Source organism: Propithecus coquereli, unplaced genomic scaffold (genome assembly GCF_000956105.1).
Source record: "Propithecus coquereli isolate 6110/MARCELLA unplaced genomic scaffold, Pcoq_1.0 Scaffold68, whole genome shotgun sequence".
NCBI classification, from domain to species: Eukaryota; Metazoa; Chordata; class Mammalia; order Primates; family Indriidae; genus Propithecus; species Propithecus coquereli.
Window position 1 is genome coordinate 8,233,442 of NW_012152840.1, and position 23,544 is coordinate 8,256,985.

General features: G+C 47.6%; 1 protein-coding gene across 9 annotated transcripts in view; it reads right to left on the minus strand.

The window, feature by feature from the left end:
• Window positions 1–23,544, minus strand: part of MTSS1 (metastasis suppressor 1) — a 155,645-nt gene that overhangs the window by 44,823 nt on the left and 87,278 nt on the right. The window contains exon 1 of one of the 9 annotated variants that reach the window (XM_012660837.1): window positions 20,304–20,321. The exons of 7 other annotated variants lie outside the window; for them this stretch is intronic. The gene's annotated coding sequence lies outside the window, so the exon portion shown is untranslated. Of the gene's footprint in view, window positions 1–18,152; window positions 18,328–20,303; window positions 20,322–23,544 lie in introns of those variants that run through there. One more of the 9 variants, XM_012660835.1, reaches the window with a different exon arrangement.

The window sequence follows — 23,544 nt, forward strand, 5'->3', positions numbered from 1 at the left end:
ATCTATGTTGCATAAACCACTCCCAGAATGTATCATCTATGATTTCCCCTGTGAGCTTCTTGTGAAACAGAGTATCCCAGATTTTTTACAATTTTTGTAAAAAATTAAGCAATCTTTCACAATTGTCTCATCCGCACTTAATTCGATAGCCATTTTTTTAAAAGCAACTTGCCTTTTTATCTTTTCTTTCTAAACATTCTACCTATTTTGTAGAATCAACAATCTTGATTTTCATGCTCATATTCCAAAGATTTATGTGCCTCATAATTAAATTCTTTAACAATGGTCTGTACAACTGCCATACAGAGGTTTGGGTGCACACAAAGGACTCTTGGATAAGCCCACGATGCAGGTGGAAGAAGTGTGCGTCCATGCCAGAGAGACGCATACCAACTGTGAACTCACTGAAGGCAGGGGATGGTATATTACAGAGAAAATAAGGAGCACTGGTGACGTCCGTGAGCCAATTAAGCACAGCTCTGATGTAGCGATAGCCAGCCAAGACCTACAGGAAGGCAGAGGCCAGAGTAAGTAATTCTGGCGAGGCTGGAGCGTCTGTCCTTAACGATGCCCTGTTCTCTACACAATCACCCTCCACTCCTTCCACATCTAGTGTCCCCCTTCTCCAAGGAGCTGGCAAATCAATACATGGAGGGCAAATTAACAGTGCTAAGGGCGGCTTCCAGGAAAGCCAGAATTGTTCTTTCTTCCAAAACATCTCACAAGACAAAAGGCCTAGAAAGAGTGGTCCAGAGGGCCTGCATGGGAAGGTTCTGTTCATACTTATTAACAGTTTTACACCAGCGAAGTAGTTATTTAATGGAACTCAAAGCTGGAACACTGAGAGGCTCACGGAGAACCAACTCCAGCAAGCATCCATCTTCTGCCGCCACCCCTTCAAAATAGGCAGACAGCTGCGCCCCTAGCTTTTAAAGGTGTCCCTGGCCCCAGATCTCCCCTGGCTGTTAATTTTTATATTGCAGAGCTCAAAACAGTTGCATCACCAGCTGCCTTCCAGCCAAGAGTGAAAAGGAAAGCTCCTACTGAATCCAGTGCTTGGGACTGTCATGGGACACTCAGGGCCACGTAGGGACAGGACTGCAATGGCCCGTGACAGGCTGTAATATTTTAGTTTCAATATATGAGGAAACAGTCTTTCTTTCCTTCCTCTCAAGCCCCTGCTCTCAGAAGCCGAGAAGTCTTGACATGTCAGGGGTCTTTTCACCTTGACGGCGGCTGGAGGACTGCCCGGGCGTTGCATCACAGAAGCTGCCGCAGCATGCGTCAACTGCCGCTCTGGCTGGACGGAGCAGGGCATGGCTGGGTACACCATCTGCCGCCCTGGGGGGTGCCTGGAGGCCAGCACTCGCCACAGCTCTGCTCACGTGCACTTGAGCGTCAGGCTTGACCATGAGGCCGGGCACCCTCCTTCTGCCATCGAGCTGGTGTGTTTCAGATTCTTTTATTTTACAACATGAACTGATGGTACACAGCCTTTGAAAGGGAGAGTAAAAGTGTTTCCAAATGGCATCTGAGTGTGAGCCTGAATTCTATTATAATAACAAGAGAAGAAGCTCAATTCTTGTGCCTGGAAAAGTTCAACCACAATGCCCTACCTAACAAAGACTATGCTTCACCCAAAGATTTAGTTCAAGAGGCAAAATCTAAAAGGTAGACAACTATAGCTAGACCAACAAAAAAAATGGATCAGTAAGGAAACTTGGGTGCTCCAGGCAAGTGGCTAGCCAGACCTCAGCTAGAGGTGGGCACACCTGCCAGAAGCTTTATAAAATAGATTCCCCAGGTGACCTCCAAGTTGGACCAGATGACCCCTCTTCCTGGCAGCCAAGATGCTGGAGTCAAGACAGGGCAGCATTCGTACACTCAACAAATTTTCAGGAAATGCTATCTTGGTCTAATTACCATGATATGAAATAAGGAGACAGCCCCCTGCCCTCGCAGAGTGTACATCTCTTTTCCTAAAATTGGAAATGATGGATTTTGACGGTGACCCTAGAGCTGGAAAGTGCCTTAGAAAATTCACAGAGCAACAAGCCAGCAGTTCCTTGCCATTCGGCACCACACTCTTGCCTTTAATTAGCAGATAGTTCCCAATGCACTCAGGACTTCCATGCTTGCTGCTGTTTCTCTTGCTCAAGGAAACTCATCCTTGCTTTTCAGCCACACATTCATGAGGCAGCTGGTTCCTGTTGGGGGACCGTCATTTTCATTAAAGGTCAAAGCTGGTGCTCAGGATATTAAGAACATCTAATTAACAAACTATGTTTTTTCTGGCTTCATCAACACTTTATTTTTATCCTTGGGCGTGGAGACATGGACAGCTGGGAGAAAGTGGCATCGTTGGATGCCCTACATTTGTTTAACTCCAGGGAGGGGAGGGAGAGAGGGAAGAGGAGAGAGGGAGACACAATCTGTTCCCAGTGTGACATGTTATCTTAGAGACTATACACCACTCACGCTAGACAAGTGTCCTCTGTCCACTCAACAGAGACATTGGTCATATCTAAGTCACCGAACAGCATCCTGATACTTTACACTAGCCTTGAGAATGGCTTCAAAACTATCTGAACTTTTTTGTATGTTCCATTTAAAAGATCACCTAAACGTTCTTGCAACAAACATACAATCCGATTTCAAAGAGACTAACAGATGAGAAACATTAGTCCTTTAAGCTGTGGACAGAGGTTCCTTAGGACAAAAATGGAAAAACTTAATAAAGATTTTCAAAAATAAACCCTTTAAAGCCCCCCAACAAAGGAAGTGCAATTTCCCTTTTGCTACAATGGCAATCTTAACAACTCACTTCAATCTTCAAGGAAGAGAAAAAGACACAGAATTTCCTGTTCAAAAAACTGTTTTATTCAGCTACTGTATATAGCTGAGTATGTAATGGACACCCCAGCTGGTGTTTATGGGACAGCTAATACCGCAAAGTCAGCAAATGCTAGGCAGGGTCAGCGTCACATTTTTGGAAGACACCATTGTGCTCACACACAGGGCGGAAGATACTACAAACTGTTATCAGATGACAATCTTCCAGCCAGTCTCCCACTTCTCGGGCTCTCCTACTTCACGACTTTTCAAAAAGCAGAGGAAACAAAACCACACACAATCCCACCACCATCTGGCAGCTTCAGACCAGCAAGCACGAGATTTTGGCATGCACAGTACTGGCAGCCACAAAGACCGACACTCCTCTTTCTTTGTTGCTGTTTTAAAAGCAAAGCGAGAATGATAATACGGAAACACAAAAATACGGATATGCTCCCACTATGGGAAAATCATATTAGGAGTAAACACATTCCGACAGGGATGCTTCCCTGTCTTCATTTCCGATGGTATGGTGCCTGGCTGCACAGCCCTGTGAGAGTGTCACCTGGGAAACGCTGGCTGGCTCCCCGACATCTGCCACCATGAACTCCCACTGCTGTGGTCTGCCTCTGCCACGTGGGCACAGAGACAGGCTCCCGCTGGAGCCAGGCTTGAGTGACTCGAGGACGCCAACTCATGCCAGCAAGGCAGATGTGGCCTGATGTATAAGCCACATGTCGTATTCTTAGTTCACAAAATGTAACTGTCGGGTAGATAAGATGCTCACACTAGCTAGATCGGGGCATTATCTCCCAGGCAGCCTTTCTGGAACATTAGATAATTTAGAAGGTGGCCTGACGGATATGGAATCAGAACTGTCTTAGGGATCAGAGTAAGAGCCTGCAACATCCATCCCCACCCCAGATGGATGGCCCTATGCTGGGACCCCACAGAGCAAGGCCTTATGCCACCTCTCTCACTGGCCTCTTGTTTGGCTCCTGCTGGGACCCGAACTCCCTGTAACAAACATCTATCCTTAAAACCTCTAGTAACTTAGAATCAGGTTACATGCATGTGTTACTAGCCTAAGAACCACTGTGTTCCTTTAAGGGGTTTCTGTATATCCCTGAACTATTCTGGAAGATGTTGACTTTATCATCTTCCAGTGGGCAATCTCACCGTTTTCTAAATTATTATGAATAGCTACCATTTACTGAGCACTTACAACGTGACAGGCCCTTGCAGGAATGTTGTATTCATTTTGTTAAAAAAAAAATTCCTTATGTTCCTAATATAGGTATCATTATAAAGTAGGCATCATTATCCTCATTTTACAGATGAAGACGAAAGGGCTCTGAGAAGTTAAGTAACTTGCCCAAGGTCACACAGAATCCCAAATTTGTGTCTAAGGCTGAATCCAGTCAGAACTTCTAAGAACTCCATTCTTGGGGAAATCTCACTCTTGTCAATACATGCCACTGATAGAAATACTTGACAGACAGGAAGTTATGTTTTCTTCCCCCACCTCCATCCTGTGACTGAGGGAACATAAGAATCCTTCCACGTGAACATCTGTTTTTACCAGCCAGACTCAAACCACGCTGTCACCACTCCCTTGCTGGACTGTGTTTGGGCTGGTTGGTCTGCATTCAAGACCCTGGGCTCAGGGTGGACATGTACCATCAGGCCTCAGCAAAAACGCGGGGCGCACTGTTTATTCACGCAGAAGACCCTTCTGTACTTGTTAGAATCTTTCCTAAAATCACCCTTTCAGCTACTAACTCTAACCCATCCCAGCAGGGGGCATTTGCACTACAGCTCCCCAGGGAGGGCCCCCTAATCATGCTTAGCTGGATCCCTCTGTTTTCTAGAAACACTGACAGCTTTGGACATAGTAGGTGCTCAACAAACATAAGTGGGACCCCAGCAGACGTGATGAGCTTTGAGTTCTGGGCGTGTAGTATTTACTTTTCCTCAATTCTCTTAATACCTCTCCATGCCCCGCTTTCTCCCTTCCTGCTACACACCTTCCCTGAGCTAAAGTTCTAAAGGAAAAGTGGCTGCAAGTAAGCCAAGACTCCCCCAGAGGCCCTCGGCTACAGTCAGAGGGAGAGAGGCTCCATTCTGCAGTTGATCTCCTAGCCAAACTCACCTAAGGTCATTTAAACCAACTTATATATCATCTTCTTCTCCTCGCTACCTCTTCAATTTCCATGTCAAGTCGTACCTTCCTCAGATGGCTTTCAAACAAGTGTCTAGATGATTTCTGATCGAGGCAGAGGTAAAAAAGTAATTGAAACTCTAACCCTGGAACAGCAAACAAGAGGCTGGTGCTTACGACCCAAGAGAAAAAGCAAGTGTAAGGCTCGTGGAGATGAGAAAGCAGCACAGTGACACACCAAAGTGTCCTTAAGTCCCTACAAGCTGGGAGCCCCAGCCTCCCATCTTCCATCTGTTCGACCCAAAGGCATAAACCAGTTTTAGTGTCTAGCCCCAAAACTGAGCCTCAGGTCAAGCAGTAGTCACGTGGATCCCAAAACCATTCTCAGTATTTCTAAAAGCCTCTTTACCGCTCAGGCTAACATAAGCATCCACGGTCCTTTGACTTGGGTTGGAATTTTATTAAATCTGGTGAAAATGACCCCAGGCTAAAAGTTGTTATATCTCTAAAGAAAAGGGGGTAGCTTAATTATCACTTAAAAATGTAATTTTTTCGGTAAATAAGATTTGTACAAAGCTTGAGGTAGGTCCGTAGAGACTAGAGAAATGCAGAGTCCTCAGTGGTTAGAAGCCACTGCTCTAAGGGGAAGACAGAAAGTGCATCCCCCAAACATTCTCCCAGTCCTGCTCAATTTCCATGAAAACGGGATTCTAGCATCTTGATGACCCTTTGAGGTTAAACTGGTTTATATTAGATGCCCCAAGAGCTCCTCACCTAACGTAATGAACACTTCTAAGTAGATGTTCTCAGCCACTCATTCCTCCTCCTCTTCCTCCTCCTGCATCATTGTCTTCCCCACACCCATTTTAGTGACTGTGTTCTCCTAACAGAATGCGAGCAAGGAAAATAAGTGAGGAGGACTGACTGAAACCTGACTGCTGCCCAGTCATCAATTAAGCCCAACAGGAAGTTGCCAGAAAGCAAGGGGACTGTGGGCCAGAGGGGCCCACATGTCCTAACGGTGAGCACAGGAGCCAGAGTAACACAATGGCCTCCCCTGTTCCATCCAGGCCATTGCCCAGCCCCAGAGGACCAGCAGGGTCTGATGTATTGCCACTGTGCTGTATATGTTCTGGCTGCCCATGGCTGTTCATTCAGTGGGCCCTCGTGTTCCTTCCCTCTACCCTAGAACACAATTAGGGTCCTAATTCTCAACCCTTAAGGTCTAGGCAAAAAGCTATGTCCTTGTTTTTTAGGATGAGTTCTTCGCAGACGAAGGCAGGGAAGGTAAATGGGTTTTGTGTCCTGGGCTACTTCTGATCAGGTTCTAACAGATGCCTGGAGCTTTGTGTGGAGGATTCTGTGGCTGCCTCTGGGCTTGATGGAAAATGGATTACCTAGATTGGCTAGCAATGTCTGCCCTGAACACAGCAGCAGTGGATGCATACCCTGTATTTGCCACCCTGGCCCTAAGATCTCAAAAGAAAACTAAAGATGCAACTTCTTCAACTTTAATGTGTGTAAGGTTCACTGGGGATTATGCTAAAATTCAGACTCTGATTCAGAAGGTTTGGTATAGATACGCCGTCCTTATAGCAATGAGTGCTGCCCCTTTGTTTGCATACCACTGAGATTCGGCTCTAACAAGCTCCCAGACGATGGTGACTTGCTGCTAGACCACCAACCACACTTTGAGTTGAAGGGGCTAGAGTATTTCACTAGCCAGTATACTTTCCCCAACTCCCTGACACCGACACCACCCCACCACCACCACACAGAGATGCTGCCAGATGAAATCGAGCTGGACCAGATGTCCTAACACAGGAAATGTGACTGTTCACCAGTTGTACCCCTATAGGACATTGGGGTCTGCTGCTGGGACAGGCTCCTGCTAGTGAAGCTGCCCCACCCCTCACCCTAGTCTCCCATCCAAAACCAGACCCTCCCTTTAACCAGATGTCCTTTTACCAACAAGTGAAATTACAACTCTGATCTAGAGGGAAGAGAAAGTGAGAGAGGACCAGACAATGCTCGAGGGCAAAGTGGCTCGACAGTAGAGCAAGGGTCAGAAAGAGTCCCCTGGTTCCCACTAGTCCCCATCCTCCCCATACCTGGGACATTTAAGTAGCCTTCAGAGTGACTTGCTGTAAAAAGGTTGGCATGGAATAAACTTTTCTCTTCTGCCTTGCAGATTATTAGAAGTAGCTCAGAGGCCTCCAGCACTTGCAAATAAGGATGGGGAATGGAGGCAGGGAAGGAAGGAGAGACTAAGGGGACCAGAATGGTGGCTTAGTCACCTCCCCTTCCCACCGCACATGCGTGCCTTCTCACACATAATCATCCTGTCCTGGGTGTACTGCTTCATGGGCATGTGTCTTCCAGTAGACGGTGACCACCTTGTGGACAGTGACTATATCTGAGCCATTCCTGAATTCTGAGCATCTAGCAAGATACACAACACAGAATAAAGAAAGACTCAATAGATATTTGTAGCTACAGAGGAGAAAAAAGTTAAAAATCAGACAATATCCTATTCTTAAGAGCAGACACTCCTAACATTTTGGCAGCTAAGCTAAATCTGAGCTCCCAGGAGAGGGCAACGAGAGGTTCTTTATACATATCAGCCTCACCCGTGGATCCCCTCTGCCTGGTGGTGTGTGAACAAAGGGGACAGGAGTTCTGGACCACAAAGCTGTGAGCTCCGGAATCCCGCCTGGTTTGAGATTCAAGGTCATCTAGGGAAAAAGCACATCTAACTGCTAACCTAATAAAGAATATTTAGATCAATGTTTGGTTATTCTGCCTGCCTTTCAAATAAAATTAGATATCTGAGTACCTACTATGTGCAAAGCATTATTAACAACAGAATAGCGAGTCTTCTTCTGCATTAGCCAACCACAAAAGAAAAAAAATGAAAACAAAACAAAGAATCAAGTCTTGTTATTTTAAGAGACGGGGCTGATACAGACCTCAAAAGCCCCCATAAGGTTGAACAGGGCCCATTAAAATGTTCACAATATTCAGAACATATTTTTCTGGAAGATAATTACTAATAATCTGAGGAAGCTTCAGGTCCCCTTACATGCTGTAAGAAAAGCCTTAGCAGGAGCAGATCTGTCGCCATGACAACAGTCCCTTGGCTGGGTATGAAGAAGGGTGAGGGCCCTACCAAATGTATTCTCCACAGTCAGCCCTGCGATTTCTTAAAGCCACTTTCTAAAGAACCTTCAGCATCCAGGAGTTATAGAATCTGAAAGCTGAATGAGACCTTAGGGGTAACCCGGTTTGGCATGACACCGGAATTTCTTCATCATCCCTGCCAAACAGTCATCTGGACACAGCGGAAACATCTCCAAGGCCAGAGAACTTGCTCCCCTCCATGCTGGGAGGAAGAGGGTAGGGAGCTTTCCTTAAGAATCCTCAGAGTGAGGTGAGCAGAGGTACGAGGAGGGAGGGAGGGAGGGAGGAAAGACTTATTTGAGGAATCTTTCCCTTTCCAAGCAGAAGCTGTAGGCTTTGGCGATGTCTGCAATGAGCTCAATGAGCCTGAACAAAACAAAAACTGGATGGAAGGTAGCTTTTCCTGGTTTTCAATACAGAGCTGGCTTCCAATTCCAGCCATTCCATGCCACCTGGAAATTCATGGCTGTCACCACTACTCTACATACACAGCACCAAGGACCCTGCTGGTATTCTGTGAACTACAAGGCAGCCCGCATAGGAAGAACCGCAACCATGTGCCTTGTGTCCCCATGTTATACAAACAATGCATGTGCTGTGTACACATGTGCACAAACCTACGAGACAGACCACCAGCACATGACTCTTGACAGTCACTTCTGTAGAACATCACTAAAAATGGTTCCTCCCAGGGCCCTGTCTAGCAACTGTCATTTGAGACAAATACATGTGGATTTTTGGGTAATTCACAAGGGAACACATTTGTGTAGGTCCTGGAAGAAAGGGCCAGGGTGAGCTGGGGGGTACTGCTGGGTGAATAATTTGCATCACAAAAGTGGGTACAAGCCCCAGTGAAGGAGAAGCCCACAGCTGGCCTATGTGTGATGCCACAAGGAGTGGCATGGCTCGCAGTTGATCCTTCCAGACAGCCGACCCGAACATACCACCTCTGTCTTCTGGCAGTCCCTCTTCGCAGTGACGGTCCTCCATGGCAGGTGCCTGGGACACTCTCCTGTGGGCCTCCTTCCATTGTGTCCATGGCAGAAGAGCCCAGAACCTGGGGCTCCTTTCAATTCACTACGGCCCTCAGCTCACCACCCACCTTGCCATTCCCCAGAAAGCCTCTGCATCCCATCAGCATCTTTCCATAATCACTCCGAGCTGATGGAGTGCTACCTGGGATCCTAAAGCAAGCTTAATGGCCCATTTCATATGAGAAAGAAAGTCAGAAATATTTAAAGAAAATAATCTGGTTTTTATGGATTCCAGTTTACTTAGTACCTTAATAAATAATCTCTACCGTCCCAAAAGAAGACTTCGAAGAAATGAAAAGGATTTTTACATGACCTACGATGGTCCCTTGCTATCAGACACCCAAGCAGGCTTATTTGCACAGAAGCAGACTGGATATGAAGATGGCACCTGTGGGCAGGAGCCTCCCCGGAATTGACGCGCATGCCAGGGAGGGCACGGTTTCCCGATCAGGAACCCAGCGCTCATTTGGGGCAGAGCCCAGCAAACAGTCTTAAGGTACTTAATCAGCCAGCTTACTAAAGTTTGAGGCAGGAATTAGCTCCTGCAAGAATTAGTATGGATTTGGTGAACATCCAACACAGGTGACATGATACTACTCCAAACCAGCGGTGACAACTGGGGGAAGAAAGAAAGCACACAGAGCAGCCCCTGACCCCAAGGCAGAGGACAAAGAATGGAAGAATGGCAGGAGTAGACACATTCCCATTACAGAAAAGAAACCGGGCCGTCCCCAGCTGTGGGGTTGGTAGCCGCCATTTCCAGACAACTGCACATGCCCACAGGAAATGGCACAGGCAGGGCAGTCACTAGGCGAGAATAACTGAAAAGACAAGCTTACGGTCCTTGAGATGCTGGTTTAGTTTAAGAGACAATGACCCAGTTATCATAGAGCTGAAACTGACCTTCCAGATAGAAATCTCGGCATCAGGGATTTTCTTTTCCGAAGCAAGAAAACAGGAAAAGCAATGACGTTTCAATGACTTCCAGTTTCAAGAATGCGTGTGTGAGAGAAAGAGAAGCAGACAGACAGACACAAGTGAACCTAAAGACAGGGACAGATTTGGTCACCAGGAAATATAATAGTAGGTCACTAGATTAACACTGAATTGTATTCAGCACACAAACATTCAAAAGCAGATTAACAACCGTTGTATTAGAAAATGATTAAACAAATTAATTAAAAATTAAGCCAATCCAATTTTCTTATTTTTTAAGTTCAAAAGACTGAGACCCACAAAGTGAATTAAGTAAACAGAACAACCTCTATCCAGCCAGGAATGTCCCACCGGACAAGCAGACAAATCCTGCAGGCAGGCTATTGCTCCAAATTTCTGTTCTCAGAAAGCAGGGCACAGTGCTATTCCAAGAGGAGAGCTCTAGGGGGTGTTTCTCTGGCCCTGGAAGGATGGCCTGATTCCCAAATGCAAGAGACGGCGTTGGTCACACATGCACACCCGGGCCCTTGGCTATACCATATCTGTCTTTTCAGCAGCTCCACAAGGACCCTCTCACACACAAGGAGCTGGACTCAAGACAGCAGAACAATTTGCACAGAGCCATTCAGCTGAGCAGGAGTACACCACAGAGGCTACAATTTGGGGCTCTGGAGTTGGCTATCCCTCGTCACTGTTCTAGCTCTGCCTCCGACACTGGTCTAACCGTGGGTAACATCCATTCTGAGTCTTAGCTTCCTCACCCAACAGTACCTCCTGAAGTAGGAACAAGAAGTCCTTCCTTCCCCAACCAGACAGACAGACGGCCCTAGAGCCGGTAACTCAGCACAGCAGGGGGAACTGCCAAGGTCAGTGTCCTCCTGCTCACTGGCCACGACGCTGTGGCAACCAGGGTCCCAAGGCCTTCGACCTTCAGGGTTCTCCCACCCTCTCCTCAGCATCACTCTTCCCTTGCCACCATCAGAGGTGATACACCAAAGATCCTCACGGCTCTGGGCCACATCTGCCTCCAACCGAGCCAAGAGTGGCCTTGCATGTTCCCAAATTCAGGGCACAGATAAACTAGACCAAGAACCAACAAATGGGCCATGAACATGCAAATGATCTGCCGTGATGTCAGAGGGGCTGCAAGATCCTAGGCTTCAGCATCCAACAGGTAAGAGTCCACTGCAATGAAGTGCAACACAGAGCCTAGGCTCATTTGCATTCCATTTGCTGGAAAGCTGCCGGAAGTAAGAGCACTGGCTCAGTCATCTTCTCATTCTGTTGTTGTTGTTCTCATTCTGTTCTGCTCTGTTGTTGTTGCTGTTTTTGTTAAGAATGCCTGTTTCAGGCAGTAAAAACACCCAATCAACTTTATTACCTGAGCTCGGCCCACCAATATGCTTCAGTATGTCCTGACATCCCGCCTGTTGCCCCCACGTCAGTGCTGGGCATGGCCGATGCAGAAACAACAGCATCCATGGTCTCACAGGAGAGTGAGATACGTAAGCAAACGGGCATCCTACACTGTCACAGGGATCACAACAGAGTAGGGAACACAAACGAAGAGGGAAGGGCAGGATCCTCCGGGCTCCCCGATATCCTCTAACAACTCCCCTTTCTGACTCTGAAGAGATTTCTGTTGCTACAACTTAGAACTTGACTGATGGTCTCAAGGACAGAGCTAAGCCTTTCTCTATTCAGTCCTTGAGCAAGGCGCTTAGCTGTTGAAATCTTGATTGCTTTTTCATTTTAAATTTGGAGCTCCTTTATAAAAGCAGGGATTGATTAATAAACATCCAGATTAACCAGCCTTTCATCTAGGGACTAGCATTTCATCTGACCTCTTGGCCCGCCACAAATCCTCATGTTTTTCCAATCAGGATTACGCAAGCAGCACAGTGACAGCTGGAAATGCTCTCTGGTCAGCGCATCCACCTCTACCGCACATGCGTGTATCAGGCTTCAAGTTCATGCCTAATGGTCTTCCCAGAATTCATTCCCAGAATACCAGTGGCAAGAAGATGATTTTCAGGGAGGCCGGCCGTCGCTTTCTTTGCTGTGCAGTGAAGGAAACAAGGAGCTGCCTCTGAGGGGCAGGGTGCCTGCCTCTTGCTCCTGTTTCCAGGGGGTCAAGATCCCACCAAAGCGCCAACAGGGCCCCCCGGAGGTTTCCCTTCCAGGCCACAAGCAGACATTCAGGGCCAGAAACCATTAACTCCTTTAAGCCGTTTACCTTCATTTTCCTGCCAATGATAAAAGACCACAAATTCAGTTCTTCCATTGCTTATGAGAGAACCACGAGAGCTGGGAGGGTTCTGGAAAAATCATCTGGTGCTGCAGAAGGGATCTCACCTAAACCAGAGACTTTCAAAAGAGGAATTCTTAAAGCGGCAAAGCCTGATTTTGATTTGAGATGTTTCAAATCAAAGGACAAGAGGGGAGTGCAGGGGCCCTCTGCAGACTGCCAGCTCCCACCACAAGCCCCTGGTCCCCCTCCCTGACCATGCCACTCAGAATCAGAGCAGACCCAGAGTTCAGCGACCTCAGAGATCCAAGACGGTCACTTGGCAAAACTGACCGCCATGGTTTACGTTCCTCACTTGGGGCAGCAACCTTGTGCCAGGCAATATGTATGCTCTATTTCTAATATCCCTGATGGCTCTATGGGATGGGCATGAATATTCCCACTGCAGAAGAGGAAAGTGAGGCCCAGAGACTGCAGTACTTCCCAGAGGTGGCCTAGCGTTTTGGCCCTCATCTCGCTCCGACTCTATTTCAGGGAGGAGGACTCTTTATGTGGGCTATGCACGTTTTATCAGTCCTGTGTGAAGAATGATGTAAGAGTATTCCTTTCAGTCAGTATTCCTAGAATATTCTCAAGCTGCCTTTGCACAGGGCGGATAAGTAACTCGCCCTGGGTCACACAGCTAACACGCGAAGGAGTGGAACTTCTGACCGGGTTGCACGCTTCCAAAGCCCATGCGCCTTCTACCAGACCCCACAGCCTCTCTGACCTAAATCCCTTAGGCTGCTGCTCGGGCCCGTCCACTTTACCTAGGCATCAGTGGAAGCTGGAGAAAACTGGCCACCATCCCCTGTACCAATTTCTCCCCGAGTGGACAGAGACCCAAAACACACTCTTTTGTTTCACGACATTTCTGGCCTCCCTTCATGGCAAGAGTAAGCAACCATTGCTTCCTTTCACACAATCACAAGACAGATTTCCAAAGATGACATCACCAGGTCAGGGTGTGTGTACCAGTTTTTTCATATTTAATCCATAGTTGATGAAACTAAAGCTTGGGCAGCTGGCAGAGCAGACTCGGTGACCTGCTGCAGAAGCTACACTTGCTTTTTACACACTGTGACCAGGGTGAAGGACGGCAGAGGAACGGGGGGCGCAAGAGCATTCCTTTCAATCCACAGGGACACCAAGGAGGAGGTTTCCTACCTGTGCCTTCTCCACACTGGCTCTGTGATGACCCTGGGAGCTGGCAGCTCTCCGTAAGGCAGCTGCCCGCTTACTTATAGCAAGATAAATACTAGGCAAGAATAGGAGCCTTTCTCAGACACACGGAAAAAAGAAAGGAGGAGAAAACAAATACAAAAAGTATCCATTAACAAGCAGGCTCCAATACAGTTCTAAAGAACAAGGGAGAACAAATGTGAAACAATCTCAGACTTAGTGACTTTTGCACATCCTCAGCACCGTCTCAGTAACAGAATAATAACATTTTAGGGTATGATGGCTGGAAGATCTAAGGATTAAGTGCTTTGCTCCTAATGATTTGGACAGATGTTTACTAAGTTTGCCTTTCTAAAATTTTCTTGTATGTGGTTAATGAAAGGTAATGAATATTGATGCAGGGAGGATTTCACCTGAATTTCATGGAGTTGACGTCTATTAAAGTTAAGAGACAAAAAGGCAGAGCTGTGAATGTTCTTTTAAACTGGCACCTCAGAGTCTTCCCAGGAAACAAAATCATCACAAGCTGCCAACACACGCGCTCCAGGTGACAGGCATCCTGGCAGCTCCCAAATGCTATGTTCCTGCTGCTGCTCGCCTCCTGGCTCCTGTACACACCGTTCCCGCCACAGCCGCGATGCTGCCCTTCTCGCGGGCTTCTCTGCACCTCCAGGACCTTACCTGGGTATCACCCAGCCTGAGCAGCACTCCCCATGCTCTGCCTCCGAGGGAGCCTCCTCTCTGTCCGACCCAGACCTCTGTGCCCCACCAGACTCATCACACTGTCCTGCCATCATCTCTTTATTTTTTGTCTCCTCCACCAAGACTAAACTGCTCACGGGTGGGACTCCCATTAGATGCTCAGTGCCTGGCATGGAGCAGCGCTGCAAAAATACTTGTTGAATGATGTTAAAAGGGAAGGGTGGCTCACGCCCGTAATCCCAGTGAATCGGGAGGCCGAGGCAGGAGGATCACTTGAGGCCAGGAGTTTGAGGTCAGCCTGCACAACATAGTGAGAACCTGTCTCTATCGAAAAAATTAGTTGGGCATGGTGGCACACATCTATAGCCCCAGCTACTCGGGAGGCCGAGGTGGGAGGATCTGAGCCCAGGAGTCTGAGGCTGCAGTGAGCTGTGATCTTGCTACTAAATTCCAGCCAGGGCAACAGAGACCCTATTTCTTAAAAAGCAAAAAAAGGGGGCCAGGGTGGGGCAAACCGCTGGCAAATACAGGAACCAGGAGGTGTCATTAAAACCAAGGGGAACATAAATTTGCACAAAGTAGATTTGGATAATCTTTTCAGACTTGCAAAAAAAAGTGTTTTTGAAATCTCTAGCTGTCTGGGTATGAGTGCCATGGAATTTAGACTCCTGGAAGGGCTCCTAGGTCATGTGGCCCAACATCTGCATTACGCAGGAAACATGTGCCTGTTCTGTGCCGAGTCAGACACGTTGCTGACGCTTGGTCATCTTGGCAGACGCATCTCCCTCAAGGGCCATCGGCTGCAGGACTGATTTTCCGCCAGAGAATAACACTGCACAAATTACAGCACAACGTTTTTTCCGCCCACTGCTTCAACTTTCTCCTGTTGATCATCTTCAACAGACGCAAAGACACTCACGAGTTAGGGCTTCATACCCAAAGTTGGGCGTTTTTATCCTCGGGAAAATGAAACATAGCAGCATTCTAAAAGGAATAGCTTTTGTTCCTCTCTCTGGAAAATCTAAGGCATTTGTGGATGGCATCGGACTGACTCTGTTACTCCCGAGGGTGCCTAGGAAGGTCACGGCATGTAGTGGACGCTCCAAGTATCTCACGGTTGGTCTGTTATCAACGTAAGCCCCGTGTCAGGCACACGCCTGCACTCTCAAGGGCCGTGATTCCCGCCTCCTGAAATTCCTGTCAAACAGTACAAAGAGGAACACAGGCCGGAGTCACCTAAAAACCTAATTAAGTCAATCGGTCGTATTACTAGAGTAATAAAGCTAAGACCCGACCATAGCTAAGGACAGATATTACGGTGGCAAGAAGTGCTGCCTTGTTAACCCAGAAATAACGCTGAGGGGAGGAAAAAAAGCCATGAGAATTTTAAAACACCTTTCTTCTTCCTGCATGAAAAATTAAATTAAAAAGCAGAACAATGGAATTTCAGTGCCTCCCCAAGCTCTGACAGAGCAAAGGGAACAGTATCCTGAATGACTGGAGAGGGAATACAATTTCTTCTACTGAACAGGATCATCTAGTTCAGAGGCCATCCTCACCCACATTCCAGGCCCTTCCCGGCACCCCTCTGCAGAATCAAGACCAGGGAAGGCCAGAAAAAAAAAGTATAGCTGTCCCGATCCCCTGGAATCCCTTCATTGATAAAGGCAACTCCTAACAACTTATCTTCCTTCCCAGGTATCCTTTTCATCCCCGTTCCCCCACCCAAACCCACAAAGGAAAGAAAATAATGACACCACTGCAATTGCCATGACTCTGACCTTTAAATGTTTAACCAGGGATCTATTTTTTAAGGGCCAGATAAAAAGGCAGGTGATTAGTTTTCAACATGAGTCACCATATCCCCATAGTGAAATAATTCAATTAAATATTTAATGGCCTTCGGTTTTGTTTGAGGCACTGTTCATGACAGCATTGTTAGCCCTGGCCATGGGGTCAGGAGGGAAGTAGAAGGGGCCAGGCCCCTGGGAGGGGATGTCGCTGGAGGGGCCAGGCTTCCCTAAACAGGGATGGGAAAGCCAGAACCAGAGCGGGGGAAACTGCTATCCCAGCATCGTGGCACTGTCCCTCAATCACACAAAAACAGAGGCTTTGACTTCTTGTAGACTAGTCCTATCACTTTTCCCAGAGAAATCCTTCTTAACCCTCAGAGGGTCGGAAAAATTCAACCAGAAAGTTCGATCTGCACATTTGAACTGTATGTTTCAGGTTTGGGATTGGTTTTGTTTCTCTCAGGTGATGGGCCACCGTGAGCTGCTTCACTCTCAGTTAAGAAGACCCTCCCTGATGTAAAGAAAATGTTGTGTATGTGTGTGTGTGCGCATATATGTGTGTGTATAGATATGTATGTGTGTGTATATGAAAGATCCTGCCATTTACCATACATCATGGATGAACCTGGAGATTAGTATGCTAAGTGAAATAAACCAGACACAAAAACACAAATACTGCATGATCTTATTTAAATGTGGAATATTAAAAAAAAGTTGAATACATAGAAAATAACCAGGGTGTGGGGGGAGGGTAGAAGAGGAAATGGAGAGATGTAGGTCAAAGGATACAAAGTTGCAGATTTATAGGATGACCAAGTCTAGAGATCTAAGTACAATGAGGATTTCCATAATGTCGTATTGGGGATTTTTGCTAAGAGAGATTTCAGAAGCTTTTGCCATCCAAAAAAAAAGGAACTGTGAGTTGATGGATATGTTAATTTGCTTGACTACAGTAACCATTCCACTATGTATATAAAAATTTCATGTTGTACACCTTAAATATATACAATTAAAAAAAAAAAGACAACCCTCCCTGACTTGAGTTGTCCAACACAGGGTCAGAGTACAGACAGCCCCATCCCTGCTTAAGAGTAAACAACTCAACCGACTAGCCTTTGTCCATCCTGTCTGGAGGGCAAGTCCAGGGATTAGACGAAGCATTCAAGTGATATCTAATCCACAGGATTGTTTAAACTGAAGGATTTCAATAAGAAAAGGTTCCCCACACTCCTTGCTCTAGCTGGTTCAGCAGTTTACCCTATTGAAAATCTTTGATATCGACTGTATTTGTTGTCATCCAAACTCACATGAAGGTTTATCCTTCTTACAAAGACCACATGCAACTAAACTGCATGTCTTTGTGCTCATTTGTATATATTAAACTGGCATATTTCCCCAGACATTTTCCATTAAGGTATGGATCAATCACCTTTGTGAGCAGCAACATGGGAAGGCTAAAATTATTCGAAAACATGGTTAAGCTCAATTTTGTGAGTGCTACATTTTCTCTTCACCAAACATAAATAAATCTGGCATGTGAGATAGTTTGGTGCCCAGATCCTCCCCCAAAACAACTTATCTGCACAATGAACATTTGTTGACTTCATAAATTGGCCCAAAAGAGTGAGATTTATAAAATTAACTGCCCAGTTTAAGCATTTGGCTTAAAAAAAAAAAAAAAAGCACCTAAAACACCAAAGCACTTTCTAAAATTCATTGCTACCTGCCCCTTCCTGGGAAGATAAGGCAGCTTCCTCTCTTCTTGCCAGCACATCCAAACCACCAACCACTGCCTCCTGTGGGAGAACGGATCCGTGCTGAGAGGAGAGAGGCTTCCCTGCAATCCCCACTTTACCTGTGCACATACTCAAGAAGGCTTGACGCTGTGCAAAGACCTGGATAGGACAGAAGAAGAAGAAGACAGCCCCTGCCCTCACTGAGCGGACCCTAGAGTGGGAAAGGAAGCAGCAGACACACACTATTTATTTTACGCTATCAAAGAGCTCCAAGCCAAATGGCATGGTGTTCAGATAGCAAGTACATACCCTCTTTTTGAGCCGGGCAGGGACATTTTCAGAAGATCCTCAGCCCAGGTTGTGAAAGGAGAGATGGTGGGAGGCCTGGACCAGATGTTCAGAGAGCTGGTGACCAAAAGTAGTCTAGACTCAGGTGGTGATACGAGAAAAATGAAAGGAAGGGATGGTGGAGGCCAACTGCCGGGGGCAGTACCCATTCTGCTTGACAGCTGGAGAGTGATGAAAGAGGCAGGGCACGGGATCCAAGGGAAGTCTGACACTTTCAGCCCAGCTAACCTCCACCTGGGAGTCCCACTAACAGATAGGGAAATTGGGAGAAGACTGTTTGGTTTGGCTGAGTCTCAGGTGCCATGGGCCTGGCCAGATATCCCAGGACCGTGCCAGCCACGTCGATGGTGCTGAAATAAATGTCTGTCCAGATGAATGGAGACCAACCAGCAGACGGTTGGAAACAGGAGACTGAAGCTGAAAGAGGTGGATTTGCCCAGAGCAGGGAGGTGTGGGCACAGGGATGAATGAGGCCTACACACAAAGCTGTTTGCTACCCTCCACATTAAAATGGCAGATGTCTGGCAAATGCCTGGCAATTTCCTGACACTCATTGTACTTGTTTCATAGATAAATGCTCTAGACGACATGCCCACATTTCCCCAGCTACAGACTTAGGCGGCTATAATACAGCACGTGCCACAAATCTGTCAGGGCCTGGGTGTGTGGATTTCAGATCCAAAAATGCAAATCTTCCCTTTTCAGGGAAATGGTTTTCTGGGGAGGGTTCTGGGCTTGGGAGCCAGAAATGAGAAGGCATTGTGCGAATGGTTGTCATCCTCCTCTGTCAGTATCAGACTCATGTCCTGGCTCTGCCTCTCTCTAGTTATGTGACCCTGGAGAGGATGCCTGATCTGAGCACCGGTGTGCTCATCTGTAGAGTGGAACTCTGTACCTGCTTTGTAAGAGTCTTGTAAAGAGCATCTGAAATAAATGACAGGAGATTATGCTATTAAAATGTAAAGCCCTCCACAGGGGCAAGGGTTTCTTGGCAAGTAGCTGAATCCTTCTAAATCTATGCATTGAACCTATCAGAATAATTATGACTCATTCTTAAAAGCAGAACTACAGTCCAGAGAAATGAGTGCATGGTTGAGGTTCTGTAAGGATCACAAAAGCTGAGACTTCAGAGAGACCAGCACTTGGGGACACAGACTTTCAGTTCTCCAACACAGGCGGCTTTCACGGCGAAGTTCAGCTGGTGTAGGCCATCTGCTGGCGGGGCAACTCTACCCCCAGAAGCAGCCCAGTGCTGGCTCTGAGAGAGAAGGCCAGTTAAGGCACCCCACACACAAATGCTACACTTTGATAACTGTTGTGAAAGGGGCTTAAACGCTCCAGCTGCAAGTATGGCTACGCTGCCTTCTTTAAATGCATCTAGCTCCTTTTACTTTTTAATGAACAGACTCCCAGGCACTGCTGCAAAACAGGAAGGCTACACATCCATTTTCATGAGCAAACGCACACACACAACGCTGTTTTCATCCAAGAAATCCAGACGTCAGGAATATATCCATGCACTGTTCTCTGCCTCACCTCCCGGTTGGCTCCAGGATCAATTTCCTATAGTCCATGACTTTAGCTCAAGCATAATGAGCACCTACTGTATGCAGCAGCACACTGTGCAGTCTGAGGAAGACTAAAGGGGAGAGGCTGCAATTCGAACCCAAACAGAACTCCAGAGCCAGGTCTTTTAACCTGGTTGGAAAGGATGGTGATGATGAGAATGAATGAAGGGACAAGAAAAAGGAAAGGGCTATGGGACAGGAAGTGGCAGGTGAGCAGGTCTTCCAGGACTGGCATTATTTCTCACTTCACTGAGCCAGTCTAATGTTTCACCAATTCTTTTCTTGGGAAGATTCTATTAATACACACACAGCGCTGGGCTGGTCCAGCCCATGGATAGCTTTTCTGCCAGGCTGCTTGAGCTAGAAAATGATCCTATAGTCGAGGTAGCCCCCAAGTCAAAAGGACCTTGAGAAGCATTAAGTCCAGAAATTAATCTCAGCCACAGAGCTGAAGGGCAGGGGGTAGAGTGGGGATCCAGTGAGGTTGTATTCAGTTTGCTGGGAGGCATTCAACCTGCCCTTGGAAGGAGGTAATCAGATGTACCTGGTCAAGGGAATGGGCCGATTAGAAATGATCAAGGTGCAGCAAGGACAGAGCAGAAGGTCCCTGCAAGTTCTTGCTGGGATTCCTGGTCATAGGCTTCTTCCTCTGGGCGTCACCCCAGCCTCTGGGGCAGCAGAGGCAGAGAAAGGCAGGAAGGATTACATCTCCATGGCGACTGGCACACGGTCTGATACACGTGGCCTGAGTGCTAGGAAGGTCTCCGAGGCAGCTCCCAGTCACCGCAGCTGATGAGTCAGCAGTCGCTCCGGCCCTGCCCAGCCGGCACACAGGGGGCTGGAAACAGCCTGTCACGCGACATCACTTCAATCCTTGAGTCCTTCTCACACTCCCATTTCCCGGGCAGTAGCTGTGTGGTCCTCTTCAAAGTCTGCAATGAGAAAATCTTCCAGGGCCTCAAGAGGCTGCCACCAGGGTCTTAAAAGAGAAAGTGAGGCTGTGCTTATCTCCTGCAACCCAGCACCTCTGGCCTCTGACCCCCGTGTCTTCATGGCCGTCTGAGCTGTCTGAAGACCTGGAATCATCTTACACTACTTAAAACTGGTTCAATTAAGTTATTTAGTTGATACTCGAAGGATGAGGGGGTTGGCTATCAGTGAGAAATTGAGGCATAATTGTTATATTAACTAACACTTACTGAGCACCACTGCATACATTAGGCATCGCCATTTCACCTTGTTTACAACCCAGCAGGGCAGGCTTCTCTACCGTACAGAGGAGGAGACTGAGGAGGTTCAGTCACTGATCCAAGGTCACGAAAGGAGAACGTGTTGGGGCCAGAATTCAAACCAGGACTGTCAGATCCCTAAGCCCTTGTTCTCAGATCTTCCTGCATAACACGGCGCCACAGCCAAGGAGGCAGAGATGACGTCAGACTAGGAATGCAGGGGAAGGAGCTGGGGAGGGCAGGATGGGATCAGAGACTGAGCAGCCCTGTGAGACTGGGGGGTCGGGGGTGTCCCCCAGGGACCATCGAGTGGGGGGTGATGGAAGAAAAGGAAGCTCAGGTAGGAGGGTGAAAGGCTCAGGGGCCAGCCTGAGGTATCTGAGCTTCTGTAGGCCATAGAGAGCCCAGGGAAGAGGCAGAGGGAAGCACAGTGAGCTGCGCTTTAGAAGAATACCATGGCATCGCTATTTCCTGTAAGAACTCTCCCAGAGGTAGAAAACTAGCCAGAATGCATAATACAGAGCAGGTCACTCACAGGAACAGATGCCACAAGCATGCAGCAGAGGGCGCTCCCCATCCCAGGCTGCAGGTCTCAGCACCAAGACATCAGCCACCAGGTCTTCTCACCCCCAGCTCACATTCCCCAGGACACAGCACCAGTCGCCTCTTCCAACTAAACCACCACCACAGGATGCTAAATCCAAAGACACAAACCGGAAGTGGGGTTCCTACCCAGGCGGAGGCCGGCATTTATGACCATTATTAGCAGGAAGGTTCCATCTCCTGCTCCCCACAGCTCCCCCAGGGAACCTAGATCCCCCACAGGCCCCCATGGCAGGTGCTCCAGGAAAGGAAAGGAAAACAATGACAGCAGGACCTGGGGAAGCCAGGGCTTGCTCATCTTCAAGCCCACCGTCCTCTGGGATGAGGCTTTTGGTACCGAAGCACCAACCCCAATAGGAAAGTTCCCCATCAATGACAGCAATTTACCTAATACCCAAGCTGTAGGCATTTTATCAGCCAAGTAATAACTTCCACTGACTGAGTGCCTACGACGAGCCAGAAACTGCACGAAGCACTTTATATCGCACCATTTAATCCTCACATAAACGCTTTCAGGCGATTTTCATTACCTACTCCGCATCTTAAAGATGGGGAAACTGAGGCTAAGAGAAATCTGCTATAGGTGGGTAGACCTAGGACTTAAACCCAGGTGGTGTCTAGCTCGAAATTCTCCCATTCGACCATAGCATCTCCTGAGAGGAACATGCACACATTTTATATAATCCTAAACTATCTGTAGGGTAGTTACCAAGAGGGTAGTTACCAAGAGGGTCCTTGGGGCAAGAAGGGAAATGAGCTAATTATAGAAGCTCACATGTGCTGAGTACACAGGAGCCAGGCCTAGGCCTAAGCCCTGTACACATGTTAATTCATTTTCATTCTTTTAACAACCCTGTACATAAGTACTGTTCTCTTCCCCATTTTATAGATGAGGAAACTGAGGCTCAAGGAGATTAAGTCACTTAAAGTTACACAGCTAAGAAATTCTACAGCTGGACACTTACCTCTAAGGCTACCTGACTCTGAAGACCAAGATCTGACCACTGAACTACACTACAGCGGAATTTTGTATGAGCCCCCCCAAGACAGACCCGGAGCATAAGCTCCCACATCGCCAGTCACTGGGATAGATAAGTGCCTCAAACCCAAGTGGCCTCCTGTCCTGCTGGAGGTTGGGCAGGCATTGTCTGCATCCCAACACACAGAGGGGCACAGCCCTGGCCTCAGCCTGCCTGAAGGGAGGGTCCTTTCTCCCAGACACCTGACAGCAAGGCCTCCGCCTGCACCCTAGAAGGACAAGAGACTTTCCCAGAGTGAATCATCCGAATAACTAATCTTCATCATTTTAATTGTGATCTTTTAAAAACATACTACACACACTATGCCTCCTTAAATAGAGCCTACGGCCCAGTGGCTGCTGATTCACTCTTCAAACAACTGAGTCGCCGAGGACAGATGTGGGGAGGCCAAGCTAACTGCATCAGCCCCTGCTTGCTTGGTCCTGTCTGAGTCTTGGTTGAAATACTTCATCTGCTCCATGGAATATAATTCCTCTTTTACAAGTACTTAAAACTGCTAGATCAAAGGCATTTAATAGACATGATCAGAGAGAGGACACCTTTCTTCACCTCCCCTGGAAGAGGGCACCTTCAGAAGGGACCTGTTTCCTCCTTAAGCCCACAGGGGCCATGGACCCCAAAGGCCCCCAGTCTAAGCCCACCAACACCATCAAGTTAAATGGGGAGCCGCCACTCCCTGTGGCAAGCCATCCATCAACACAGTCACAAACAGACAAGCGGCCAGGGCTACACAGGTGACTGTCGGCCACCTGGGGATAGAGGTGATGTGGGTCAGAGCGGAAGCCGAGTGAAGGAACTGAAAGAAGAGGAGGAGAAGGTGTGGGGGTCGGAGGGAGGGAGGAGGGAGACAGGACAAGAAAGGCCACTGGCAATATTTGTGCTTTGACCGACACAGATTTCACATTGATTGTCT